General features: G+C 38.7%; 1 protein-coding gene and 1 pseudogene across 3 annotated transcripts in view; both read left to right on the top strand.

Moving 5' to 3' along the window:
* LOC110192005 (N-acetyllactosaminide beta-1,6-N-acetylglucosaminyl-transferase-like) overlaps positions 1–26,282 on the top strand; it is a 278,024-nt gene that overhangs the window by 220,279 nt on the left and 31,463 nt on the right. For all 3 annotated transcript variants that reach the window (XR_013486267.1, XR_013486268.1, XR_013486266.1), the window contains exon 3: positions 22,807–22,894. The gene's annotated coding sequence lies outside the window, so the exon portion shown is untranslated. The remainder of the gene's footprint in view (positions 1–22,806; positions 22,895–26,282) is intronic.
* Positions 7,140–15,505, top strand: LOC144457198 (N-acetyllactosaminide beta-1,6-N-acetylglucosaminyl-transferase pseudogene; annotated as a pseudogene).

Here is a 26,282-nt window from a genome sequence, read left to right as displayed (position 1 = left end):
ATAGACCAAACCAAAGATGATAGAGGAAAAAAGGAAATCTGGAACTGTAGAGCCAGGGGTCTTCATGGAGAAGCCAGAAGAATTTCCAAGAAGCTAGGTCACTGTGGAAAAAAGTCATAGAGCGATAATTGTTCAATAGTGTCCTTCAGACACAGTTCTGGAGTATGAAACAATACTTAATCTAGGCTCTTGAAGAAATCATCATTGCTGCTGATTGCTTCTAAAATGGCAAAATCTAAATTCTAATATATAAAAATATGGGCTGTCTAACATGTTTGCTTATCATATGACCTAGTCCAGTGGTCTCAAATTTTAAAAGCATATTAAAAAAAATTATCACTAATCTATTTGCACTACTAGCACCATCCCTATTTAGCTTGCAAGGCTGTAAGGAAAAATGCTTTGTAAACTGTAAAACATAATTTAAATATGTTACTATTATTAATAGCAAAGCAACATGGTGTAATGGAAAAAATAATGAATTTCAAGGCAGAAAGTCCCTGCTCTGATACCAGCTATGTGACTGGGGGCAAATCACTTAATCTCTCTGAACTGAAATTTCCTAGTTTATAAAATGGGGGATAATAGTTTTTTCACTCCAACTCTCACTGAATTGTTACAAGGAACTATGTAAATGTAAGTTATTTTTAGTGCTAGTAAACACTTAATAGATGCCTTGTCTCTCTCTCTGTATCCTTCTCTGCCTCTATCTATCATCTATTTAATATCTGTTCCTTTTCAGAAAGACTAGTTAACTTGGTTGCATATTCATATGAATAAAGAGACAAAAGGCTGCATAACATGGCTTCTTGTCTGAAGCCAGATTTGAACTTGGGAAGATGAGTCTTCCTGACTCCAGGCCCAGCATTCTATCCACTGCATCATCTAGCTGCCCATAACACATGTTGGAAGATTGCAAACCACTCTGAGTGGCCCACTGATTTGAAGCCCAGGACCTAGGCCACATTTTCCCAGTATGTTGATGAGTTGAGTGGGATGTAATATGTGGTGATGAAAAGGCTGCTTGCTCCTAAAGATGCAAATTTAAAACATGAGTGTGTAAAAACTCCATCTGCCTGAGCAAATGAGCCATGGAAATAGAATGATTAACATTCATGGGTTGACTTTTACAGACAACCCAGCACAAATCAAGACCCTCCAGCTGCAAATGCACTATGCACTGGAGATGATCCCTAGGGTAGGGGTAGTGATTTAAACAGCAACCAAGAAAACATTATGAGGATCTAGAGAGGATCACAATTACAAAAGGGAAAGGAGCTAGCTTGCTAGTCTTGGCCAGATATCAGCTTATAAGAGAGTGAGAGACATAATGTGCAGAGTGAAAGGAAAATATTTGAAAACAGAGGGAAGCAACAAAAAGACTAAGCATGGCACAGTGGGGAAAACACCAAATTAAGAGTCTGAGGGGGTTGTTGTTTTTTAGTCATTTTTATGACAAGTTAGGTAGTGCCATAGCACATAGAGCACCAGGCCTGAAATCAGGAAGACTCATCTTCCCAATTCAACTGTGGCCTCAGACACCTACTAGCTGTGTGACCGCAGGCAAGTCACTTAACCCTGTTTGCCTCAGTTTCCTCATCTATAAAATGAACTGGAGAAAGAAATGACAAACCACTCCTGTGTCTTTGTCATGAAAACCCCTAATGAGGTCGCAGAGTGGAACACGTCTAAAAACAACGTTTGCTGTTGTGGTTCAGTCATGTCCTACTTTTTGTGACCACATTTTGGAATGTTCTTGAGAAAGGTAATGGAGTGGTTTGTCATTTCCTTCTTCACCTCATTTTACAGATAAGGAAACTGAAGCAAACAGAGTTAATTGACTTGCCTGAGGTCAACACAGCTAGTAAGTGTCTGAGGCCAGATTTGAACTTGGGTCTCTCCGACTCCAGGTCCAGCACTCTAGCTGCCCAGGAATTCTAGGGCCTGGGTTCAAATCACAGTTCTGTCACTTAACTATGTGTCTTTGGGTAAGTCATTTAACCTCTCCATAAAATTAGGAGATTACATCGGATGTCCTCTAAAGTTCCTTCCAGCTCTAACTAAATCCATGATCCTGTGGCAGTAATTACTGTAATGAGACAGCTTCCTACTCATAGGTGGCACTAAAGAATCTTTTAGAAAGAAGAGAAAAGCATGACAGCATAGGCCATTTGGGGAACTGTTTGCAAATATCCTTTAAAATGCTAAGAATATGTTGTTGTATGTATGTGGGTCATGAAAAGATGTTTTTAAGGGGACTTTCTATTAAATGTTAAAGAACTTTGGAAAGCATAAAACACTATATAAAAGTGAGATATTAGTGATTCCTACCTATTTCACATATATATGAAATTACCTTCATTCTTGCAGTTCAATTGGCCCCTTGTCCAGTTATTCATTCATTCAACAAAACTTTGAGTGCCTACTATGTGTTGGGTGTTGGGGGTGGCTATAAAGATAAACATAATAATAATTAGCAATTATGAAGCACTTTAAGGTTTGCAAATCACCTTATATATGTCTTCATTTGATCCTCACAACAGTCTTGGGAAGTAGGTGCTATTATTATCCCTAATTTACATATGGGGAAACTGAGGCTGACAGAGGTTAAGTGACTTGTTCAGGATCACATAGCTAGTAAGTGTTTGAGGCAGGAATTGAACCCAAGTCTCTTAACTACAGGTCTAGCCCTCTATATATTACACTCTGAGCTACCTCTAAATAAAGGATGAATCATATGCCCACAAGGAATTTACTACAATAACTAAAATCATTATTCATATCTATACAGGGGGTTCCAAAAGTTTAAATAACTTAAAACTTCACCAGGATTTTTGGAACACTTTGTATAGCATTTTAGAGTTTACAAAACATTTTCCTGGCAACAACCTTTTGAGGTAGGTAGTATGAGTATTGAATATTAGTATTTATATTTTATATGAAGAAAATGGAATTCTGCTATCTAATATAAAAGATAAGACACTGAAACAAAATGTATGTATAGCTCAAAGGAGAAGGAGAAAAATGCATCAAAGAAATATAAAAAAATACTGTTACTAGGGAAGAAGAAATCACTGGAAAGAATAGGAAAGGCCTCCTAAAGGAGGGGCCATTGTATTAAACTGTAAGCTCCTTGAGGGCAGAGACTGTCTTTTGCTTTTGTACTCCCAGCAGCAACTAGGTGACAGAGTGGATAGAATGCTGGACCTGGAGTCAAGAAGACAATCTCAGGCACTTCCTAGCTGTGTGACCCTGGCAAGTCACTTAACTCTGTTTGCCTCAGTTTCCTCAAGTGTAAAATAAGCTGGATAAGGAAATAGTGAACCACTCCAGTATCTTCATTAAGAAAACCCTAAATGAGGTCATGAAGGATTGGAAATGACTGAACAACAAAGTATCCCCAGTACAGAGCACAGTGCTGGACACATTGTAAGCACTTAATAAATGCTTATTGGCTGATTGACATTGAAACTGAGCCTTGAATGATCAGTGTAGTTTCAATAAACTAAGATGGCAGGGGGAGAGCATTCTAAGCTTAAGAGAATAATAAGGTCAAAAGCCCTTGACATGTTGGGAGAACACAAAACAGAACAGCATGAGATGAAATGGAAAGGTAGTTTGCAGAGGGCCTTGAATTTCAGGGTAAGATGCTTGCTCTTCATATGGCATCCAAATATAGCTTCTAGAGCAAGGGGACTAACATGGTCAGAACTTTCATCAGGAAGATTAATCTCCCATCTACAAGAGGCATGGGCTGGAAGGACAGGGGATCAGAACTATAATCTTGTTATTTGCCAAGTTTTTAATCAGATTATTGGAAGGATGGTGTCCCAGTGTTTTAGCTTGATGGACAAGCCAAGCAATGTTCAGGTCCAAATAAGAGGTGTAGGAAATGACTACATAAGAGACTCAAAGTTATAAAATGAGGCGAAGTTTATTTTAAGCCTATATAGGAATACGTGTCACTTAGTAGTCCTTTGTACTGGTGGAGGCAGCCACAATAGGGCCTGATTCAGCAGCCCAATAATCCCTGCAACACTCCAGGCCCAAGATCCCCAATTACTGCTAGCTTGGAAGATAGGTAATGATGACAATGGTGATGATGATGATGATGATGGTGGTGGTGGTGGTGGTGGTGGTGGTGATGGTGATGGTGATGGTGATTGTGGTGGTGATGGTGATGATAGTCAAGCCAAGTCAACAAGCATTTATTAAGCATCTTCTATGTGCCAGGCACAATGCTAAGTGTGAGGAATACAAAGAAGGAACTCTCTCAAGGAATTTACAGTTTAATGAGGGAGACAACACGTAAAAACCTTTGTACAGATATGATATCTAAAGGATAAATCAGAGGTAATCTCAGAGGGCAGGCATCAAGGCTAGGGAGGACTGGGGAAGGCTCCTCGTGTAAGGTGGGACTTTAGCTGAGACTTGAAGGAAGCCAGGGAAGTCAGGAGACAAAGAGGAGGAAGGAGGACATTCTAGGCTTGGGTGGGTAGTCAATGAAAACACATAGTTGGGAGATGGAAGAACAGCCAGGAGTGCAAAACCACTGGATCATACAGTATGTGGAGGGGAGTAAGATATAAGAAGACTGGGAAGATAGGAACACGCAGCTAATGATGGATTCATGATAGCTAGCATTTATATATCACTTTAAGGTTTGCAAACTGCTTTACATTTATTATCCAATTTGACCCTCACAATAGCCTTCTGAGGTAGGTGCTGGTATCCCCATTTTTACAGCTGAGGAAACTGAGGCTGAGAGAAGTTAAGTGACTTTCCTAGGATCACAAAGCTAGAAAGTGTGTGAGACAGGATTTGAATTCAGGTCTTCCTAGCTCCAGGTCCAAAATTCTATCGTGTGTGTGTGTGTGTGTGTGTGTGTGTGTGTGTGTGTGTGTGTGTGTGTGTAACAAACAGAGAGACAGAGAGACAGAAAAAGAAAGAGACAAGAGAGAGACAGAAAGAAAGAAGTGGAAAAAGAGAAAGAGACCAGGAGAAACAGAGAGGAGTATGGCATCTTATCTCTGACAGTGGGCTGTAGGAAATAAGAGAAGCTAATTCCTAGGGAACAGTAATACAAGCAGAAAAGCAACAACTCAGAGCATGAATTGGTGCCAATCAAAAGGTACTTAATGAAGCTAGCTCAATAATACAATCTTCCACACATCCAGCACTCAAAGGCAAAATCAGTTCCTGGCATGCATGTGGCATGCTCTCTGTTAAGGGCTCTTCAAAGAGCAAGAATCTTTTATTCCTTCTACTATAACATGAGAAGACATTCTTATGTGAGTTTTGCTGGTAGTTATTGAAAAAGCTATCCAAGATAAACACAAATTGTTTGTGGATATAATATTGACTTTTAAAAACTTACATTTGCATTTCATGTAGGAAGATTTTAAAAAGTGTGCCAAAGAAACTGTTTGCAAGGAAGCATTTGCTCTTTTCCCTGAAAAGGAAGTTTTGTGTGTGACTGTGGGTGCTAGTTGAAGGTATAGTTGGTATGTTTCCCAGCCGACACAGAAATTCATTTCACTCAACAGGGTAACAAGAGGGAAAGGGAGAAGGGAAAGAAGTGAATAAGAAGGAGGGTAGTTTAGGGAGGAAAGTAAAACAAACTCTAACCGAAGATGTATAAAAACATTCATAGCTCTTTTTGTGGTGGTATATAACTGGAAACATCAGTACCTACCAGCAGTAGAGGAATGGCTAAACAAGTTATGGCACATGAATGTAATGGAATATTAATGTGCTGTAAGAAATGATGAAGGGGAAGGCTTCAGAAAAACTTGGGAAGATTTGCATGAACTGATGAACAATAAAGTGAGTAGAATCAAAAGAATAATTTAAACAATAACATCATAAAAACAAACACAAAAAAACTTCAAAGACTTAGGAACTGTGATGAAAGCAATGACTTCAGGAGTCAGGAAAACCTGAATTTAAATCCAGCATCAGATACTTACTAGTTTTGCAGCCCTGGGAAAGTCATTCAACTTCTGCTTGACTAAATTTCCTCAATTATAAATTGAGGAAACCCAACTGCCAGGGTTGTTGTAAGGATCAGATGAGATATTTGCAAAGTGCTCAGTCCAGTGCCTGACATGTGGTAGGTTCAATACAATTATTAGCTCTTATTTTGTTTTGCTTAACTTTACATATTTGTAACAGGGGTTTTGTTTTTCTTTCTCAATGCTGGAGGTGGGAGGAGGAGGAAGAGAGAAAGGGTTGGGGGACAGAGAAAGAGAAAGAGAGAAAGAGAGAGAAAGAGAAAAAGAGAGAGAAAGAGAGAGAAAGAGAGAGAGAAGATAGATTTCATCAATTAAAATATTTTCATTAAAAAAACCTAAAAATAAAAAAATAGACTGCTAATATATACATATGAAGAAACATGACTTTCTACAAATTTCTTTGTGAAAAATATAGAATGATGCTTTACTTGTATGCAAACAGTTTAGTATTATGAAGACAAAGAAAGATCTTTTTTTTAATCTAGAGAAATATGAATATAAAGAAACAACATCATAGTCAACAAAGAGATGGATAACCGTGTTGAAAACTTGAGATCAACAAAGCATTATGGTATGTCATCTAATTTGCATAAGTATGTTCCATGATTAAAGAGTATATACAAAAAATGAGAAATCATATAAACATTTGGACATTGAGGTATGATTCTTAAAAGGACTATAAATTTGATAGGGGAAATTTGGGGAGTTGTTACTTTCAGTAAAATGTTAGTCACTGAGACTCAGAATTGAAAATACTTAGGGAGGGATGGGAATTGAAAAAGCTATTCTGAGGAAGTAGAAAGCAGTCAGCTGATAGAAGGATTCAGTTGAGTGATGACTAATTGGTCAAAAAAAGAGAATTTATTTTGTTATCTAAGAACTCCTGATAGGTATTTCATTTCAGTGTCATCTGAGCTCCATTGATTGGACAACACAGCATCCAGGTGAATGAATGATCTGGTTTTACAGAAAAAGTCAGTTTGATGAGCATCGCAGTTCTATAGCTTAGACCTGCTATTCCTCTCCGCAGCTAACTTTCTAAATGCTCCCTTTAAGGATGAGAGTTACTTGAAAGACTCACAAATAGTACAGGAAGGAGAAGAGGATTTCTCTAACTGAAGAATAATGAGGATCCACAGTCAAGAAGTGAACAGAGAAACTGTTTCATGGAGGACAGGTGTTCTTGAATGGACCAATGACATCAGTCTTCAGGCCAGACTTGTGAGTTACTCCAAGTACTTGAGCTTCCTGCTCTCCCGTGCTTCCCTGTGAAGTTGCTATAAATGTGTGCCCACTCTTCACCCTAACTATTAAGTGCATTGGTAGTAGAGTGTGATCCAGGTTTATTTGTGAATTGTGATGTACTATATTATTTGTGCACTTGCCTTAATATATCAGCATTTATAATATTATTTCTTTTGCTTTATTGTGAAATGCATGTTTGCAATATAAAAGTGTCATTATTATGAGTAGCTGTTTATATAAATATTATTCACTTTGTGGATATGTTACCTTGTGAGAAGCTGGTTTTGTAGATAGAAAATGCATTGGATGGGGGCTAGCATGGGGAGTTGATGTGTGTACTCCAAATAAAGCTCCAGCCCCTCCTCCCCTTACACATAACTACATCTTTCTAAAAATTGCATAAAAACCCATGGTTTTGTCCACTGGTCAGCCAGTCTTAGCCAGGCTGACTCGTTAGTGGGATGGGGAAGCCCACCTGACTCTATCCAACGGGAGCCATGATCTGGTAGCCTTAAATGGGTTACCTTGTACCCCTGTTAGCATGGACAGCTCCTGGTAGACAGCTCCCATCAGTCTTACCCAACATTGACCCTAGGCATTTACACCTGCCTTTACAGTATACAGCATGTATTGTGCATCACTCCTGACTGGAGTGATTTCTGCTCAACAGATGTATGGTAGTGAGCTATCCCTGGTAACTTAGACAGCTGGTATGATAACAGGTTGGAGTGAGCAAGACAAACCCAGAGAAATAAAATAAATAAATAAGTGACTAAAAAATAAAAAAAAATCCAGGGGCATTGAGTCCCACTGTGATGACAGATTTGCCATGTTATACTGAGAAGGTTAAGAGGAAAATCAATAGAAGAGCTTCCATGAGTGAGAACTACTTGGGTCACCTCTGTAAGTTAGAAAGAAAAGGAGTCAAAGTGCAAGAAGGCTTCTCATCAACTACAAAGGTTTCACAGCAACTATCATTCCAGTTGAGCTCTGTGGATTCCATTCTCCATTGATGCTGGCGTCTCTGGCTTCAACTCCTCTGGTCACTGATTTGGGTTACAGATGATGACACCTAGAACATGATAAAACTTGACAGAAGTGCCAGGAATAACTCGGGTCCAGTCAGTAGTGATGCACAATACATGCTGTATACTGTAAAGGCAGGTGTAAATGCCTAGGGTCAATGTTGGGCAAGACTGATGGGAGCTGTCTACCAGGAGCTGTCCATGCTAACAGGGGTACAAGGTAACCCATTTAAGGCTACCAGATCATGGCTCCCGTTGGATAGAGTCAGGTGGGCTTCCCCATCCCACTAACGAGTCAGCCTGGCTAAGACTGGCTGACCAGTGGACAAAACCATGGGTTTTTATGCAATTTTTAGAAAGATGTAGTTATGTGTAAGGGGAGGAGGGGCTGGAGCTTTATTTGGAGTACACACATCAAGTGAGTTCAAATAGTGCCTTGAGACCCCTTAAGCTTATCTAGATGTAACTTATGCCTAGAGGATGTAACCAGTAGAGGTGACTGACTATGCTAACTTATGTTTCTTTTTAAATTTTAAAAAGGAGTTATTTTGCTAAAGGGGTAGTCACATACCTTATGGTTACATTCACACATAATACGGGGGCTCTAGGAATTTAATTAGGTTGTGGAAACAGCTGACAAGCCAATGTCCTTTGCTGTTCCCATTGCTCTGCTTTCTACTTCCATGGTCCAGGCTTTTTGTGACAGGGCTCATAGATTTAACAACCACCACAGCAGCAGCTAAATACCTCAGACTCAATAATTTTAAATTCTTTTTCTTCTGTCTTTCATATCTGTGATATTCATTTGCATTGTTTTTCAATCTTGTTTTATTTGAGTTATTTCCTGAGCTTCCTTTCTCATTTCAACAATGCCATTTGCCATTTCGCCTTGTATTATATTCAGTTCATTTTGAATTGCTTCTTCTGATATTTTTACATTTTTTTCTACTATTTTCCAATCTGCTGAATTTAATTATTTCCAGGAATGGAAATTCTTAGATTCATTCTATTTTTTTTTTTAAGAATGGAAATTCTTGGGGCAGCTAGGTGGCACAGTGGTTACAGCACTGGCTCTGGATTCAGGAGGACCTGAGTTCAAGTCTGGCCTCAGACACATAACACTTACTAGCTGTGTGATCCTAAGCAAGTCACTTAACCCCATTGCCTAGCCAAAAAAAAAAAAATTGGAAATTCTTGGATTCATTTCATCATTTCCAATTCTTTCCAAGAATTTTAAATTTAGTATAAGAATTCCTAACAATTTACACTGTTATTTTTGAGGGAGGTTATAAGAAGTAAGGTTCCTTTATGAACTTTCATTCTAACCATCAATTACTTAGACAATCAACCTACTATGTTCCAGGTGTAAATGTGTGTGTGTGTGTGTGTGTGTGTGTGTGTGTGTGTGTGTGTGTACAAAAGTGTTTCTTTCCTTAAGGAGCTTACATTATTATAAGGGGAAACAATATGTATGCACATAAGCTTATATAAAATATACACAAAGTAAATTCAAGGTGATTTTTGTGGTGAGGCAATAACAGCTGGGGGGAGGGTAGTCAGGAAAGGCTTCATATAGAAGGTGGCACTTGAGCTGAGCTTTGAAGAAACTAGGGATTCCAAGAAATGAAAGTGAATGAGGAGAGCATTCTGGGTATAAGCAAATTCTGGGCATAGGTAAATCCTGTGCAAAGACACAGAGGTAAAGAAGAAAAGGCATATATGAGGAACAGCACTAGGCATACAAATATGAAAAAGAAAAACAGTCATTGCCTTTGAGGAACTTTCTATGGGGGAAGACAATGCAAAAAGAAAGCTAACAGAGGAGAAAAAAGTGCGCAAGGTAGAGAAGGGCGATGGTGATGGAGAAGTGCAAAGGAGTATGACTGAGTGGGAAACGAAGCGATGGCCTGAGTACCCTCCCGAAATTGGTTTTGGGAAGAGCTCTTCAATCCACCCTCTAATTAGAGGGTCCTGATGAGGTTGTTGTTGTTTGTCTTTCATTCTGAAGAGGAACAAGACATAAGGAAGGTAATGCCATGACTTGCAAGTGAATTGGATTTAGGTGAGGCAGAGCTGTGCAAAGTCACCAGCCTCACTTTCTCCTCCAGAGCCATGTGGATCCCATGGCAAGATACAGATCAGGATGACTGGAGATGGCCCCAGATGCAATGGGAGACCTTGGCCTTCTTAAACTAAGGTCTTTTCAAGTTCTCACTTTGACTGAGTCAATGCTGATTCAGTGATTAAGGCTAGGCTAGAAATGAGCCAAGGAATGGTCCATTTACCTAATTTTAAAAAAAATCAACCTGGGAGAGAAAGACCCATGGGTTTCTGGCCAAAACAAAACAATTACTGCTTACATTCATTCTGGGCCAACAGGGCCCACACTATGACCACTAAGTGGAGCTTGGGCTGGGACATATTGTTGGCCAATGGATGAGAGCCACAGTGAATTGAGTTTAAGGCATGGTGTTTAAGAAAGAAATCTAGCCTGTAAACCCCAAGTTATATCATCAGGTTTCAGCCATCAAAATTTGCATTCCTTTGGGCAGAGCATCTGCAGGTAGGTATGATACCCTATGTGGACGGAGAAAGAAGAAGGAGAGAAGGAAGGAAGGAGCTGCATTGCTCAATTGAAACTGGCCAGTTAGGTCCACAGTGGGGCAGCTAGGATTACTACAACTAGGTTGTGGTTTGTCCTTCATTCTCAAAGAGGACCATGACATCAGGAAGGTGATGCCATGACTTGCAGGTGAATTGGATTTAAGTAAGGGAGGGCTGTGCAAGGTCACCAGCCTCACTTTCTTCTGTGGAGCCATCTGGGTCCAGGGACAGGATGTAGATCTTCCTATAAAATTATTCCAATGCTATATAAACTATTTGGAAAATACACAAAAAAGGAGTCATTAAAAATTCCTTTTACAACCCAAATATGGTGCTGATTCCTGAAGCATGAAAACAGAAAAAGAAAACTACAGACTAATTTCCCTAATGAATATAGATGCAAAAATTGTAAATTAAAATACTAGCAAGGAGATTACAGCAACATATCACAAGGATCATATACTCTGACCAGGTGGGATTTATATTAGGAATTCATGGCTGGTTCAATATTAGAAGAACTATTAGCATAAGTGATCATATCAATAACAAAAACAACAAAAATCATATGATTATATCAATAGATATAGAAAAAGCATTTGACAAAATACAAGACTGATTCCTACTAAGAATGGTAGAGAACATAGGAATAAATAGAACTTTTCTTAAAATGATAAGTAGGATCTATCTAAAACCATCAACAAACATTATCTATAATGGGGATAAGCTAGAAGCCTTCCCAGTAAGATCAGGAGTGAAGCAAGGATATCCATTTTCACCAAAATTATTCAATATTGTACTAGAAATGCTAGTTAGGAATTAGAGTAGGCAACAAGGAAACACTTTCACTCTTTGTAGATGATATGATAGCATACTAGATAATCCCAGAGAATCAACTAAAAAAACCCATTGAAATAATTAAGTTTTTTAGCAAAGTTGCAGGATATAAAATAAACCCACATAAATCATAAGCATTTCAATATACTACCAATAAAACCCAGCAGCAAGAGATAGAAAAAGAAATTCCATTTAAAGTAACATCTCATACCATATACCAAAATAAGGTCAAAATGGGTACATATTCGACTTGTCAGATCTATGGAAAAGGGAAGAATTTATGATCAAACAAGAGATAGAGACCATTATAAAATGCAGAATGGATAATTTTGGTTATATTAAATTAAAAAGCTTTTGCACAAACAAAACCAATGTGGCCAAGATTAGAAGTAAAGTAGAAAGCTGGGGAGAAAGATTTTTTTTTAACATCAAATGTCTCTGATAAAGGCCTCATCTCTCAAATATGCAGAGAATTGACTCAAATTTATAAGAATACAAGTTATTTCCCAATTGATAAATGTTCAAAGGATATGAATAGGCAGTTTTCTGAGGAAGAAACCAAAGCTATCTATAGTCATACGAAATAATGCTTGGAATCACTATTGATTAGAAAAATGCCAATTAAAAAAAAACTCTGAGGTACCACCTCACACCTATCAGATTGACTAATATGACAAAAAAGGAAAATAAATGTCATAAGGGATGTGGGAAAATGGGATACTAATGTATTGTTGGTAAAGTTGTGAACTGATCCAACCATTCTGGAGAGCAATCTGGAACTATGCCCAACTATGCCCCCTATAAAACTGTGCATACCCTTTGACCCTGAAATACCACTACTGGTTCTGTATCTCAAAAAGATTTTAAAAAAAGGAAAAGGACCTATTTGTACAAAAATATTTACAGCAACTCTCTTTGTGGTGGCAAAGAACTGGAAATTGAGAGGATGCCCATCAATTGGAAAATGGCTGAACAAATTGTGGTATATGCTTGTAATGGAATACTATTGTCCTATAAGAAATGACTAGCAGCATGCTTTCAGAAAAACCTGGAAAGGTTTACATGAACTGATAAAAAGTGAAGCAAGCAGAACCAGGAGAACATCGTACACAGTAACAGCAATATTGTATAATGATCAACTGTTAATGACTTACATATTATCAGCAGTACAATGATTCAACACAATTCCAAAGGACTCATGATTAAACATGCTATCCACTTCCAGAGAAGTGATGGAATCTGAATGCAGATCAAAGCATGCTATTTTTCATTTTATTTTTTTTTGTGGGTTTTTTTTTTTTGGTCTGTGTTTTCTTTCACAACATGACTAATATGGAAATACATTTTGCATGACTGAAATGTATAACTTATGTCAAATTGCTTCCAGTCTCAGGAAAGAAGGAGGGGAGAGAAGAGAGAATGGGGAACTCAAAATTAAAAAAAAAAGTTAAAATTGTTTTTACATGCAATTGGGAAAAATAAAATTTTATTTTAAAAAACTCCACATAAATCAGTACTTTGGTTCAATGACTGAGCTGTGCTGATTATGTATTCTTAGGCTTTGGCTTCATTTCATCTCCTATTTTATTGAGTGACCAGCTTCTTTAAATTTGTGAAGGGTTAGGAGAAATCAGGATCTTATAGAAAAATGTCCCCTTGATGTCTAATTTCAAAAATGTTTTCCTTTACTTGCCCAGAAGGATGTGAAAACACAATTAAATTACTAATTCACGTAACCAGAAAAGAACAGTTCAGAGCAAGGGCAATACTCTAGTTGGATATTTAAAGTTGAAAACATCCTATTATTTGCTGGAAGGAAATGCCTAGTCAACCTTGGTTGCCATGGATACAAGGTAAACAAATCCACTTGGCAGATTTATTCACTGGCTAATAAGGCTTTCTATCATAATATAGCCAATCAGCTAAAATTATCATTAAGTAGATTTTCTGAATCATTATTATAAGAAGGTCTAGCAAAATATCCTACAAGGTACTGACCTAAGGGACTTGAAAACTGTGGAGTATAAAATAGGGAGAGGGGATATGGAATTAAAGGGAAAACAGAATAAGGCTGAAAGGTGAGAGTGTAAGTACTGGATCAGGAGAAATCAAGGCTTGTGACAAAGATCTTCATACCCTTTCATAATGAAATTGGCTAATTTCAACCACCTATTTTTTCCACAGACTTTCCACTTTCCATGGACTTACACATATGGAGCTGAATATATAGCATCTCTACCAGGAGAGAGAAGCATCCTTAGAAAATACTGAAGTAGGAGTTTAACCAAAAGTGTGCCAACATGGCTTAAAACACGTCAGTTTTAGAATCTGGAAAACTGATTACAGTTGAAAAAGCCAAATCCAACAGTTCCCAGAGGTGGGATTTGGAGGCCAGGAAGTAAATCCTATCCTTTTAGGAACCTTTGATTTCTCAGTCACTGAAAAGGAGTTTTTTTTCCCTAAGGATTCAAAAGAATGACGTTTTGGAGGTGTTATCTTCTTGCCATTCCTATGAAGACTGTGCTTATTTGGTCGTTGTGTTATAGTAACCAATTATGTTTTCCAAAAAGTTACAGGAGGCCTCCATTAGCCAAAGATTCCCATACTCTGAAAGGTATTTTTAATGAAGCCACAGAAGGGAAGGTCTCATTTCATAAAGAAGTATTAACATTGTCATTTGGTAAAGTCCCTTGCAAGGAATGTGTGATCCAGAATCATTATATTACAGCCCCTTCATTCAAAGAAGAAAATGAATATCCTTTGGCATACATGGTGGTCATACACAAAGATTTTTTTTTCAGCCAAAGACAAGGTTTATTAGAACATCTGCCATATTAGGCAGACTCTTAAGGAGTCTGAACTGAGCTATTAGCTAGATTATAAGAATCTTGACCAGTGGCTAGATTATAAGAATCTGAGCAGTGGCTAGATTATAAGAATCCCAGCAGTGGCTAGATTTTAGGAATCTGAGCCCATACACAAAGATGTCAATACCTTTGAAAGGCTCTTCAGGGCAGTGTACATGCCCCAAAATGTTTGCTGTTTTCATGTGGATGAAAAAGCCCCAACTAAATTTAAAGATGCTGTGAGGAAATTGGTGAGCTGCTTCCCCAATGCTTTCCTTGCCTCCAAGATGGAGTCAGTTGTCTATGGTGGAATATCCAGGCTCCAGGCTGACCTGAACTGCATGAAAGACCTTGTACCCCTGAAGCATAAATGGAAGTATATAATCAGCACAATCAACACCTGTGGGTAGGATTTCCCACTGAAAACCAACAAAGAAATAGTTAACTATCTGAAACAATTCAAAGGAAAAAATATTACCCCAAGTGTCCCAAGGCCGTGGGATCATATTGAGAGGTTAAAGTATATACACAAAGAACATAAAAGTGAACAAGGCTCTTACATGAAGAGGACCCACATTTTAAAGTCTTTTCTTTCCCAAAAGCCAGCAGTCTACTTTGGTTCTGCCTATGTTGTCCTCACAAGCAAGCTTGTTGATTTTGTTCTTGGGAGTGACCTAGCCACAGGTTTGCTCCAGTGGTCTAAGTATGCTTATAGTCCAGGTGAATATTTCTGGATGACACTAAATAAGATTCCCGGTGTGTGTGACTTCTTTTCTCATTTCTATCTATAGATCAAGTTGATGTTGGTGGTGTCCTTTCTGAATACCTGATAAAGAAACACATTTGACTCCTCTCCCCTTATTTTAGAGCTTAAAGGGACCTTCAATTTTTAAAATATTATTTATTATAAGCTGAATTTGCTGTTCAGTTGTTTGTCATGTCTGACTCTTTGAACCATTTGGAGTTATGGTTATACCATTACGACAGCAGAGATAACCCATTTGGGATACTGGAGTGGTTTGTCATTTCCTTGTCCAGCTTATTTTACAGATGAGGAAACTGAAGCAAACTGGGTTAAGTGACTTGCCCGGGATCACACAGCTAGTAAATGTCTGAGGCCAGACTTGAACTCAGAAAGATGAATCTTTCAGACTTCAGGCCCTGCGTTCTATCCACACTGCTACCCAGATGCCCATAAACTGAATAACCAATTACAAATATAAATATATGCACAAATACAAACAAGAATTTTAAAAGGTCTCAATGAAACTGTGATCTTTTGTTATATATAATTTATTCTTAAATAAGCATATTAACTTATTTTAAAATGTTTTATTGATGTATTCTTATTATGCCAAAAATCAAGGCACAGTACCCTCACATTAACAAGATGATAACCAGATTGGCTTGTTTCCATGTCATTTTCTGAATTTTGTCTTCTATACATTTTTTAGATTTTGTCTATGTAATTGTCATCAGTATGATTATTAATATTTTGATTTCCCTGTATTTCTTTGTATTCTTCATATTTGTCCATCTTCTATAACATAATAACACATGCAGATACCAGAGTTTGTTTAACTAGTCTCCAATCAATGGATACATAGGTTTTGTTTAGTTTTTTGTGTTATTAAGAATAATGCTTGGGGCAGCTAGGTGGCACAGACCAGACACTTGCCACTGAACTAGCTGTGTGACCCTGGGCAAGTCACTTAACCCCAACTGCCTCACCAAAAAAAAAAAAAGAATAATGCTTGTCAGAACATTTTTGTACAAGTAGATTAAAAAAAAATACTTTTCGGGGCAGCGAGGTGGTGCAGTGGATAAGGCACCAGCCCTGAAGTCAGGAGGACCTGAGTTCAAATCTGGCCTCAGACCAAACACTTGACACTTACTAGCTGTGTGACCCTGGGCAAGTCACTTAACTCCACTTACCTAAAAAGAAAAAAAAATGTTAAAAAAGACTTTTCAATAATATATTTGGGGTGTAGTTTTAATAATGGAATCACTGGGTCACCGGGTATGAACAAGTTTGTGGTTCTCTCTATATAATGTCCTAATGTTTTTCAAAAAGGTTGCATCAATTCACAATCCCATCACAATATAATCCAGGGTCACTTATTAATGTTTCTCCACAACCCAACTAGCACTGAATTTTATAGTTTTTACCTATCTTTTCCAAATTAGTAGGTGGAAGGTAGCACCTAAGAGTTGTTTTAATTTATATTTCTCTAATTATCAGAGAATTCAAATAATTTTGCAAGTATTTATTGATAATTTGTGTTGCTTTTCAAAACTATCAATTTGCATGCTTTGACCACCTATCTACTGAGAAATTACAACATAGAAAATTGTGTCAATTCCTTATAGATATTTGATGTTAAAACTTTTATTACAGATGCTCATAGCAAAGGTTTTTTCCCCCCAATCTGTTTCTTTCCCTTTTATTCTGGATGCATTGCTTTCTTTGTGCACAAGATCATTATTTTGCTATAACCAAATTCATCTATTTGGTGTCTAATAATTTCTTCTCTACTGTACTCTGATGCTCATAATGGTAGGAAGATGACCTTGGACTCTCAAAAATTATTACATCAGAAATAAAGTTCTGATTCCCCATCCTTGAGAGTCTTCAGGTACAGAATGTTTTTATTGTAAGAAGGAATGGCCTGGTTAATTATGAACAGGCTCACCTCCAGTAAATAGTCCTTAGGTCATTGTGAGTCTCTCCTGCAGTGAAGGTGGCAGAGTAGTAGAAAAGGGGGCTGGGGGTGTGTGTGATAAGAATCAGAATTTTTAGATTGCCTTTAAACATTAAATTAATGATTAAATAATAGCTAAATTAACTATTGGTTGTCTAAATGTGAGATTCCTCTCTAATTACCCAAGAGTTGAGTTATTGCTGGAGGAATTGTATTATTCCAAAAATGCCATTCTTGCTTTAAATTAATCCAGAAGCAAAAAGTAAGTTGCAGTTAAAATAGAACAATGATTTATAGTTGCTCATTGGACTAATAGAGGAGTTGGTTTTATAATGCATGCAAAGGTTACAAAGGGACATCACCTCCCAAGAAACTTGACCATGATAAAGATAAACAAAAAAGCCACCTTTTGATTCACATGAATTCAACAAATATTCATTAAATATTTATGTCAAGTATTATGTGTAAAAGGCAGCTAGGTGATGCAGTGGATAGAGTACTAGGCCTGGAGTCAGGAAGATCTGAGTTCAAATCAACCTCAGATACTTACTAGCTATGTGACCCTGGGCAAGTCACTTAATCTCTATTTGCCTCAGTTCCTCATTTGTAAAATGGGACACACAGGGGCAGCTAGGTGGCACAGTGGATAGAGCACCATCCCTGAAGTCAGGAGGACCTGAGTTCAAATCCGGCCTCAGACCAAATACTTGACACTTACTAGCTGTATGACCCCCCAGCAAGTCACTTAACCCCAATTGCCAAAAAAAAAAAAAAAGGGACACACTGAAGAAGGAAATGGCAAACCACCTCAGTAAAATTTGCCAAGAAAACCTCATGGACTTTGTCCATAGGGTCACATAAAGTTGGACACATCCAAATAACAACAATTGCATGTAAGATATTGTGCTGAGGGTTGCCAAAACAAAGATAAAAAATTAAATATTTTTATTTAAAATTAAGAAATTTGCTTTTTTGGTTTTTTTTGAATTTATTTTTAGTTTTCAACATTCACTTCTACAAGATTGAGTTCCAAATTTTCACCCCAACTTGCTCCTCTCCCCACCCCAAGATGGCATGCATTCTGAATATCCCTTCCCCTAGTCTGCTCTCCCTTTTATCTCTCCCCCTCTTCTCTTATCCCCTTCCACTTCTATTTTCCTTTAGGGCAGGATAGATGTATGTACCCAATTTCCTGTATTTCTTATTTCCCAGTTGCATGTGAAAACATTTTTTTTAAACATGTGTTTTTAAAACTTTGAGTTCCAAATTTTCTCCCTTCCTCCCTCTCCACCCACCCTCACTGAAAAGGCAAGTAACTCAATATAGGTTATACATGTGCAATTATGCAAAACACTTCCATAGTAGTCATGTTGTGAAAAACTACATTTCCCTTAATCCTATCCCACCCTCCTCATTTATTCTATTCTTCCTTTTGACTCTGTCCCTCCTCAGAAGTGTTTGCTTCTGATTACCCCATTTCCCAATCTGCCTCCTCTCTATCATTTCCCTGCTCTCTTGTCCCCTTCTCCCCCTATTTTCCTGTAGGGTAAGACAGATTTCCATACCCTATTGAGTGTGTATGCTATTCACTCCTTAAGCTAAATCCTATGAGAATAAGATTCACTCATTCCCTCTCACCTTCCCCCTCCACTGTAAGAGCCTTTTCTTTTTTGTGTGTGTGAGATAATTTACCCTGTTCTACCTCTTCCTTTCTTCTTCTCCTAGTATAATCCTCTCTCATCCCTTAATTTTATTCTCCAGATATGACCCCTTAATCTTCAACTCACCCTGTGCCCTCTATCTATCTATCTATCTATCTATCTATCTATCTATCTACATACATACATACATATAATTTCCCCCCCTCCAACTACCCTAATACTGACAAAGGAATCATGAGTTATAAACATCATCCTTCCATGCAGGAATGTAAATAGTTCAACCTTAATAAGTCTCTTATGATTTCTTTTCCTGTTTACCTCTTCATGTTCCACTTGAGTCTTGTATTTGAAAGGCAAATTTTCCATTCAGCTCTAGTCTTTTCATCAAGGATGCTTGAATGTCCTCTATTTCACTGAATGACCATTTTTTCCCCTGAAGGATTATACTCAGTTTGCTGGGTAGGTGATTCTTGGTTGTAATCCTATCTCCTTTGCCCTCCGGAATATTATATTCCATGCCCTGTGGTCCTTTAATGTGTTATCCTGATTGTGTTTCCACAGTGCTTGAATTGTTTCTTTTTGGCAGCTTGTAATATTTTCTCCTTGACCTGGGAACTCTGGAATTTGGCTACAATATTACTAGGAGTTTTCCTTTGGGGATCTCTTTCAGGAGGAGATCGGTGGATTCTTTCAATTTCTATTTTGCCCTCTGGTTCTACTATATCAGGGCAGTTTTCCTTGATAATTTCTTGAAAGATGATGTCTAGGCTCTTTTTTTGGTCATGGCTTTCAGACAGTCCAATAATTTTAAAATTCTCTTTCCTGGATCTATTTTCCAGGTCAGCTGTTTTTCCAATGAGATATTTCATATTGGCTTCTATTTTTCATTCTTTTGGATTTGTTTTACAGTGTCTTGATTTCTCATAGTCACTAGCTTACAGTTGCTCTATTCTAATTTTTAAGGAAGTATTTTCTTCAGTAATCTTTTGGACTTCCTTTTCCATTTGGCCAATTTTTCTTTTTAGGGCATTCTTCTCCTCATTGGGTTTTTGGGCCTCTTTTGCCATTTGGGTTAGGCTATTTTGTAAGGTGTTATTTTCTTCAGTATTTTTTTGGTTCTCCTTTAGCAAGCTGTTGACTTGTTTTTCATGGTTTTCCTGCATCACTCTCATTTCTCTTCCCAGTTTTTCCTCTACTTCTCTTATTTGCTTCTCAAAATCCATTCTGAGCTCTTCCAAGGCCAGGGACTGATTCATAATTTTCTTGGAGGCTTTGGATGTAGGAGCTTTGACTTTGTTGTCTTCTTCTGGTTGTATGTTTTGATCTTCCTTGTTACCAAAAAAAGATTCTATGGTCTGACACTTCTTGCAAGGTTTGCTCATGATCCCAGCCAATTACTTGAGTTATAAACTCTTTGTTAAGGTAGAGGTCTGCTTCCAATGTGGAGAATATACTGTCTCAAGCTTCGGGGGTTTGTACAGCTGTTTTTAGAGATACTTCTTGGGACCTGTAAATTTTCAGTTCTTCCAAGGTGGTATGATAAAGGGCAAGGTGTTTACTCCTTTCCTGGCCTGTGCTTTGGTCTATAAGTGACCACAAGCTCTCTTTTCTGTCTTAGAACTTTGAGGAAGATTTCCTCTCCACAGCCACTACAAGCTCCACCATGCCACTGCTCCTCCTCGCTCTAGGACCACACCCAGAACTGTGACCCAGATCCAAGCACAGGCAAAGCAAGAGATTCCTGCCTCAGCACTGGCAAAGAGATCCCTGCAATCCCCCTCTGATGAGCCACTCAATTCCCCCTCAGTCTGTGGGCAGAAAGCTCAGGAGGCAGCCACTGCCCCAGGGCTCAGCTCTCTGTGCTTGGGAACTGGCTCTGAGACCTAGCTCTGCTCTCACAGCAGAAACAGACTTTTCCCACTGACCTTCTAAGTTGTCTTTGATGTTGCTGGGTTCAGAAGTCTTGAAGCTGACACAGCTGCCCATGATTCAGTCCTCTGAGGCCTGCTCCAGGTTCGCTGTGGCCTGCACTCTCAAGCCAAACTGTGCTCTTCTAATAGCCTGGCGTGATATACCTTTCTGGTCAACCATCCAGGTTGTCTTGGGCTGGAAATTTGTTTCACTCTGTCTTTTTGTGGGTTCTGCTGCTTCAGAATTGGTTTAGAGCCATTTTTTATAAGCATTTGGAGGGGTTTGGGGGAGAGCTCAAGCAAGTCTCTGCTTTCACTAGGCCATTTTGGCTCTGCCCCCAAGAAGTTTATTTGTTTATAAATTAATATAACTTAAATTACTTTATAAAATTAATAAAAATTAAATAAAATTATCCTCAAGATGTTTACATTTCACTGAGGGAATACATTTAAACAAGAAATACAAAGAATTTTAAGAGACAGTTTGCTAACTGTGGAAAACAGGATGTAGCATTTGAGCTCTCCTTTAAGAGAATCTAAAGACTCCAAAGGGTCAAAGTGAACATGTAGTGTACTCTAGATATGGGTGATGACCTGTGCAAAATCACAGGGGCCGAAGATGGGATGTTGAGTATTGGTAGGTCAGTATGACTTAATGGAGAATGTGTAAAAGGGAGTAATTTAAAATAAGACTTAAAAGTTAGGTGGGAGCCAGATTCTGGGTTATGCCAGGCTGATGAGTCTATATCTTTATCTTGGAGAGAATAGAGTCATTAAAGATTGTCGAATGTGTGTGGAGAGTGGGTGACATGGTCAGATCTCTGTTTGGGGAATACCTGCTTGGCAGCTCAGTGGAAGATTTTGGAGAGCTGGAAACTGGAAGGAGGAAAAGCACTTTGGAACATATTACAATAGTATGGGCAAAGGATAACAAGGACCAGAACTACTGTAAAAACTGCATGCTTGGAGAGGTGATAGATTGGAAAGATATGGAGTTAGGATCAATAAGACTTGACAACTGTTTGTGTGTAGTGGTTGATGGACAGGAAAAATCAAAGATAACTGTAGGGCTGCAAACCTGGGTGACTGGAAGGATGGTGATGCTAATTAACATAGTTAGGTAAATTTAGAGGACACAAGAGGTTTGGGGAAAATTTAAGAAGTTCCATTTTGGACATGTGGAATTTATGATGCCCTGAGAACACACAGTGGAGATGCCTAGGTATTGTGGAGCTAAAGTTCAAGAGAGATTGGGGTTGGTTAGTTAGTTGTTGTCCTTTGCTTCCGAAGAGGACCAAAACGACATCGCTATGCTAGAGTCAAGTTTTACTGTGTCTGACTGACTGATCAGACCAATACGAGCTCAGAATGTTCTGCCACAGGTCAGGCACAAATAGTCTGTGTGAACCTTTGGGGTGGATTCTCTAAGTTTGCATATCTTGCATTTCTCATGAGTTATTTCAATTCTGCTTTGCTCATAGAGCACAGCACCCTCTCTGATGTGGGCATGCCATGTGAGTGGTCCTGTGCCAGTGTCTCCCATGTCACACAATCAATTCCAAAGTTCTTAAGAGAGATCTTGAGAGTGTCCTTGTACGCTTCTTCTGACCTCCATATGAATGCTCACCCTGTGTGAGTTCTCCATAAAATAGTCTTTTTGGCAAACATATGTTTTGTATTCAAACAGTGTGGCCAGCCCATTGAAATTGTGCTCTCTGAAGCAGAGTTTGAATGTTTGACAGTTTAGTTCAAGAAACGACCTCAGTGTCTGGTATCTTATCCTGCCAAGTGATCTTCAGAATCTTCCTAAGACAATTCAAATGGAAGTGATTCAATTCTCTGGCATGGCGCTAGTTTACTATTCAGGTTTCACAGGCATACAACAATGAGGTCAGCACAACAGTTCTGTAAACCTTCAGTTTGGTAGTCAGTCTAATACCTCTTCTCCCCCATATTTTCCTTCAGAGTCTCCCAGACACTGAGCTAGCTCTGGCAATGCATGAGTCAACCTCATTATCAATGTGTACATCCCTGGAAAGTACACTACACCAAGGTAAGTGAACTTATCCACAGCATTCAAAACTTCTCCATTTGCTGTAACAGATGGTTCCACGTATGGATGGTATGGTGGTGGTTGGTGGAGCACCAATGTTTTCTTGGTGTTAATTGTTAGGCCAAAATCAGCACAAGCAGCAGAGAATTGATCCATACTTTGTTGCATTTCAGCTTTAGTTGGTATATACACTTAGAAGTTATCTCATTTCTATCAAGACCATTGCTTAAGGAAGAGAGTGTAGAGAAGGAAAAGGCCAAGGGGAGAGCACTAGGAGACATCCAAACTTAGTGGGAGACAGGAGAATGATGACCTAGCAAAGGAGAATGAATAAAAGGGCCAGAAAGATAGTAAGAACAACAACAACAACAAAAGAAGCAGAATGGCAGAAGCTATAGAAGGAAAGGGTAGACAAGAAGAGAAAGCAATCAGCAGCATCAAATACTTCAGAAAACTCCAAGAGAATGAAACTTGGAAAAGGGCAATGGATTTAATAGTATGGAGGTCATTGTCTAGCTAGGACACAACCATTCCAGATGAGTGGTGGGGTCAAAAGTCAAATTGCAAGAGATTTGAGAAGTAGGAATTGAGGAGATGGAGGAAATAATAAGTATAAATAACCTTAGTAGTTTGAAGGGGAGAAGGTAGTATAGTATCTTGGACACTCTTTTCTCAGATATGAGGCCTCTATAATAAGCTGCTCCAGATTCAAAGTATTCTTTGGGTGTACATCCACTCAAAATCAATAGTTCAAGAGTCTTCACTGGTGTGTTTATTTTTTATCTATTCAAGGAACACAATTAGTTCAAAGCAAAGGCATTTAATAAAATAGCATAATGAGAAAAATCACAGTAGAATGTCCTTCCTTATACATCTGGGGCACACTCCCCTACAAATATACTTTCATTTGAGGGAGAGATGCATGTATAGGGATTCTGCATGAAGGGCATACATATAGAGAACACATGTAGCCAGGGCATACATGTGTAGGTATAACTCTTACCTCCCACATTGTAGGACCATTGATGTCCATCAGTGTCTTCTGGTGATGCTATCCTGAAGCTGTCTCACTACTGTAATTTCTAACTAGGTGTTGCATCTTAGTGACATGTGCTGTTCTGATGTGCTGTCCCTACTGATATTGTGCTGACTGCTGATTACTTCTGGGAGGACAGTATCTTCTAGGCATTGCTCTACTGGTCTTATGATAGCTGCTCGGCATGGTAGTCTCTGCCAGTCATTGTACCACTAGTCTCTGAAGATATCACGGTATATCTTCAGAGCTACCTGCTAGCTGTCTTCAGCTCCAGTTGGTAAGACTGTTAAGTGGTTAGAACCTTAGCTAACAAAAATTGGGCAGAATTTCCCCAGATTGAGATGAAGTTGTTTTTTTTTTAATCTCTACGTATGGATAGAGATTTTAGCCCTCTATTCCAGTAAAAAAAATTAGCTTATGATTAGAAATTCCCAAGATCCCTTGTGGTTTAATATGCACGTGAATTTGACAAATTCAACAAAATTGATTAAGCTTATGTAGGCTTTGGACTCAGTTTTTCCCAATCCTCACTCCCACTATCAGGCTGGGACTACATGGGGTGGTTACTACACTCCCCTCAGGGCTCTAGGGTTAACCCTAAGGGGCTAGGGAGGCGATTGTCTAATTCTATATCATTTCTCAGTGGCAGCTAGGAGGCAAAGTGGATAAAGCTCCAGGCCTGGAGTCAGGAAGACCTGTTTACAAATCTGGCCTCAGATATTTTACTAGCTATATGACCCTGGGCAAGTCACTTAGCCTTGTTTGCCTCAGTTTCCTCATCTGTAAAGTGAGTTGGAGAAGGAAATGGCAAACCACTCTAGTATCCTTGTCAAGAAAATCCCCAAATGGGGTCATGAATAGTCAGACACGACTGAAATGACTGAACAACTAAAAACATATATCTCACAAGCCCCCAGCAGTGTGCCTTCCCTCCATGATTGTCCATTGATAGCAATTAGTCAGACTCAATTAGTATCCCACAGTAAAAATGAAAACAATAATAATAATAGCTAGCATTTATATGATACCTACATGTGCCAGGCACTGTGCTAAGTACTTGACACATATCTTGTTTTATCAGCAGTAGTCCTTAAGACTTTAATACCCTTCAGGTACAGTATAGCTTTTTTCTGCTGGGCTACTTATTGAAGCTTAAATGTCCAGTCCCTCCTTGGCACCTGATGCACCTGTAGTCAGCTGTTCCGGAGACTGCTAAGATGCCAAGAAGAAGATGGTAAGTTAAAAATTCTCTGGACCCTTTAAAACTTACAAGGCTTTCCTTTGTCCAAGGGGGCAGGGAGAAGGCCAAGCCATTCTTCTGAATCAAGGGTTTAGCTGGAATAGTCTCTCCTCAACTTTGCCAGTTTCACCAACCTCTTGGGACCTGAGTGACTTGCCGTTTTATAAACTAATCACAGAACACGACCAACTATCTTCAGCCAAACCAAATAGACGTTCTGTGCAAGGTTACTCTGGCTAATTAGGACTTTTTCTCCTACTCTTAAGCCTATGATTAATTCTCACCTAGTTTAGCTATTAAGGCTTAGCTTCTTGACACATTTTAAATAGGGTGGGATAATTTGATTTATTTACCAAACCTATACTTACCCTTACACTTAGGTAGCAAAAGGTTAACTGAAGAGGTAAAGTCATTGCTCTCCACCTTCCTAACCCACATACCTGGCTTTAATATTTGCATCTGTCAACTGCAAAACCCATTGCTTTTGTATAGCATTTTGGCCAGCAAAAAGCTTGTTGTCTGCAATAGCAGGGTCAAGTGAAGATTTTTTTTTAAGGCTCAAGATAATTACAGCTTATGTACTAACATCAGCTGCAGAGAATAACATAATTAAGAGAGGATTAAGCTAATTAACAGTGGAATTGGAAGCAGCAGCAAGGAGCAAGAAGTATACCTACTTTTTCATCTGGTTTAGTGTGGTGGTGGGAGAATAGGAGAGAAACAGCACCAAGTACTAGAGAATGTGGCCAGGGATTCAGTATCCTCAAGAAGGAGCCAAATTTCCATGAATTTAAATAGATGTGAGATGAAGCATCTGACATGAAGGGGAGCTCATCAGCAATCACGAGGCAATTCCAGAGAGCAGATTGGAATCAGAGGCAGAGGAGGATGTGGACTATGGAGGGGTACAGAAGTACAAAAATGGCCAGAGATGAAAGGATGGGAAAAGGTACCAGGGGAAAAATTCATATACATGAAATCAAGCAGCAACTCTGAATTGCAGGGATAGGGAAGCAGAAGGTGGGACTTTGCAAGGCATGGGATGGAGAAAGAACTACTTGTCCTTGGAAGAATGGGCCTTCTGGTATGTGTGGAGTCCTAAGGCTCAGGAT

The sequence above is a fragment of the Phascolarctos cinereus genome, unplaced genomic scaffold (genome assembly GCF_003287225.1).
Source record: "Phascolarctos cinereus isolate Bilbo 61053 unplaced genomic scaffold, phaCin_HiC Scaffold_4;HRSCAF=312, whole genome shotgun sequence".
Taxonomy (NCBI): Eukaryota; Metazoa; Chordata; class Mammalia; order Diprotodontia; family Phascolarctidae; genus Phascolarctos; species Phascolarctos cinereus.
This window is presented reverse-complemented; position numbering and strand designations above follow the sequence as displayed.